The sequence below is a fragment of the Otolemur garnettii genome, unplaced genomic scaffold (genome assembly GCF_000181295.1).
Source record: "Otolemur garnettii isolate 467f Iridium unplaced genomic scaffold, OtoGar3 scaffold00123, whole genome shotgun sequence".
Taxonomy (NCBI): Eukaryota; Metazoa; Chordata; class Mammalia; order Primates; family Galagidae; genus Otolemur; species Otolemur garnettii.
In genome coordinates, this window is record NW_003852518.1 from 3,802,082 (window position 1) to 3,805,725 (window position 3,644).

General features: G+C 45.7%; 1 protein-coding gene across 11 annotated transcripts in view; it reads left to right on the forward strand.

Moving 5' to 3' along the window:
- The window catches only part of PKD1L1 (polycystin 1 like 1, transient receptor potential channel interacting), a 175,459-nt gene that overhangs the window by 136,642 nt on the left and 35,173 nt on the right, over positions 1 to 3,644 (forward strand). The gene's annotated exons all lie outside the window — the stretch shown is intronic.

Here is a 3,644-nt window from a genome sequence, read left to right on the forward strand (position 1 = left end):
TGTTGTCATCCACGGGCGCATGTAGTCATCCACGGGCGCATATAGTCATCCACGGGCGCATATTGTCATCCACGGGCGCATATAGTCATCCACGGGCGCATGTAGTCATCCACGGGCGCATATAGTCACCCACGGGCGCATGTTGTCACCCACGGGCGCATGTTGTCACCCACGGGCGCATGTTGTCACCCACGGGTGCATGTTGTCACCCACGGGCACATATAATCATCCGTGGGTGCTTATTGTCACCCACGGGCGCATGCTGTAGTCCACAGGCGCATGTTGTCGTCCACGGTGTTGTCACCCACAGGCGCATTTTGTCACCCACGGGCGCATGTTGTCATCCACGGGTGCATGTTGTCGTCCACGGTGTTGTCACCCACAGGCGCATTTTGTCACCCACGGGTGCATGTTGTCACCCACGGGCGCATGTTGTTGTCCATGGGCACATGTTGTCACCCATGGGCGCATGTTGTCACCCACGGGCGCATGTTGTCGTCCACGGCGCATGTTGTCACCCATGGCTCATGTTGTCACCCATGGCTCATGTTGTCACCCACGGGCGCATGTTGTCATCCACAGGTGCATTTTGTATAGCACTTCTGTTTCTATTCAGAGTTGTCAGATTTTATTTTTCACCTACCCCAAAATGTCAGCCTGATAGTTCTTCCAAAAAATTTGGCTTTTATTTCTGAGGTACATGATGTGAAGTAGTATTGTGCTTCAGAATGGTTTCAGTGACAGGAAATGAAGTGATTCCGTGTGACAGTAAGGAGGCAGCCCCGCAGCATGTCTGTGACTGTGTTGCCTTTAGGAAGTAATTTGATTTGATGTAAATATTTTTTGTTGAATTGGGGGAGGCAGTGGTGAGTGTCTGGAACATCCATTTACTTTTACGTATCAATTCAGACAGAGGGTTGTTGATGCCCAGCCGGATACTGGCTAGTGAATGCTGCCTGTCCCCTGTGGTCAGTTTTACTAATAAGGTAAAAGCTAGAACTACAGTACAATGAATCTGGATTCTCTAGAGCTCAGTAATCTGATTCTCTCCTGCTGAGCATTCAAATAGTGAAATTCAGTAAAATTTTCTGTCTCCCTGTTTGCAAACCCAGCCCTTATTCCCATCAACGACCAACTTTTCACCTCTCCCATCTGTGTAGGAGCATAGTTTGTGCCAGTAGGTGGTGCTGTTTGCAAAACAAAGTGACAATTGGGTTCCTCTCTGGAAATGGAGATCAACAAGAGAAATTTCTGGCTTTGCTGTTTACTTTTTATCTCACATTTCATAAATCAGCACCATCTGACATAGTTCTCATTTGAATTGTTGCTTCTTGATATTCAAATCAGAAATACCACAGTTGAGATAATATTTGTGCGCTATCTCAGGTGCATTGTAGACCCAAGTGCTTAGATTAACGACTCCAATGTTGCCTCCCATGGGTTTGCACAGACCTCGCGTGTTCCCATGGGGATGTGAGACCTCACCGCCTCTGCATGCTCTGCCCACCAGGCAGGGATATTTGTGTGTCCTGGTTGGGAATGGAATGTTTAATTCGGACCTTCTCCACCTCAGTCCTCACCCCCACCCACCCAGTACCTAATCCTGAGAAGTCAACGGCTCCTGAGGGTTTGGCTATTAGCATTCCACATAGAGGAACTAAGCCCAGGAGGGGAAATGGATTAAATAGCACCCGGAGACTGGGCTTCTGGCTCTCATCTGGTTACCAGGTGACGACAGCAAGTCCTTGGACTCTGGGCCTTTGTCTTCATCTGTAAAGTGAGGGAAGTGAACTACTTATGTCTTAACAACAAATTATCATGGTATTGGATTCCCTCATATTTAAGCTGTACCTGAAATGTTTCTGAACTCAATAAAGTCTTTATGAAATGCCAAGAAAAACAAAACAAACGAAACAAAAATCAACCACCAAATGTAGCACCAGTAGATGAAATACGTACTCTATCCACATGCCATCAATGGAAGATAACCTGGTTTGTCTTTTGCCTTGTTCAGCGAGCTTTGTGGGCCTGGCCTATATAATTGCCATAATTATTACAGACAGGGCCAAAATGTTCTTGGATCATGCGATTAACTCCCCGCACTCCAAGTCTGGGTGTGGGAGAGTTCGGCCACGAGTCCCATTCAGACTTAGTTTCTTTACTGTCATCCCCGCAGGGGAGCAACATCAAGACGCAGTAACATTTCCCAAAAGTCGCAGAACCCAACGTGGCTGTAAAGAACCACTCTGTTTTTAAAAACAGAATACGGAGCATATTCGTCTACCAATGTATAGTGTACCTGTTAAATAATCCTGCCTCCCAGACCAGATGATTAACACTTTCTGAAACTTATTCACTCACTGTCCTTTATGGCTGTGCCCCCTCCCTCTTCGCCCCCTGGGTTCCTTCCTGTGAGGGGCTATGAATATTTGCGGGGCTGTGTCTGCGTCTTTCTGCCTCTTTCTGTGCCTCTCTGTGGCTTCACTCCACCCTCTGGGTATGTTGGCAGGCCTCCAACTTGCTGTGCATTTGATGTGTGGTTTGGCCAAGTTTTCAGAGGAGTGTGGAGTTGAGAACCAGCACCCAGTGAAAGGCCTGTGTAGATTAAGCTCTGGAAATGTATAAACCAACAGAGATCAAATACTTGAATGGATGGGAGATCATTTCTCTGTAAGAAAAAAGAAATCAAACCAGTAAGACAAATTAGTTCACTAGATTTTATTCTCACAAGGTATAGAAATTTTTCAACACATTTATAGTCCATATGAACTGTTGGTTGAGGCTGTTTGCATCTCTCTGTTTATATATAATTAATTTTTTTGATCCTTGATTTTATTTTATATTGTTTAATTCTTTGTCACAAACTGCCAGGTTTTTAAAAACTCTTTCTACTGTACCTCCAAAATCTGCCCTAAATCAACAGTGGAATATTTACTCCGTACTCTTGCCTGAGAGCACATTCTCTGTAGTGTGCCGTTAAGCAGCTAGCAACAAGGTCTGTTTCATACCCTCACATGATCCACTGAATGGGGAGTGCAGGAGAGGTGTGCACATTTTGCCATCTTGGTGAGAGACTGGCTTTGCTCACAATCTCCTTTATCAAAGCCATGGCCAACTATGAAGAACTCATAGTTAGTTTATTCTCTGGAAGAATCTGGCTTTGGGTGCTAAAATAGGCAGCACAAATCTGTGTGTACTTGGATGACTTGAGTTGATATCCTTTTATAACTTTTTTTTTTTTTTGAGACAGAGTGTCACTATATGGCCCCTGGTAGAGTACCATGGCGTCACAGCTCACAGCAACCTCAAACTCTTGGACTTAAGCAATTCTCTTGTCTCAGCCTCCCAAGTAGCTGGGAATATAGGCGCTCATCACAACACCCAGCTATTTTTTTGCTATAGTTGTCATTGTTATTTAGCAGGCCCGGCTGGGTTCAAACTTGCCAACCCAAGTGTATGTGGCCGGCACCTTAACCACTCAGCTACAGGTGTCGAGCCCTTTTATAACTTCTTATCACTCTCCAACAAAAATGCTTTCCCTAATAAGTATTTTGGTCTCTCCTTTCATTCAGAGAGACCCAGATGGAACAGCCACAGCAGACCCCTGTCCGTTTGCTGCGGGCGTGCTGATGGGCACAGCTGTC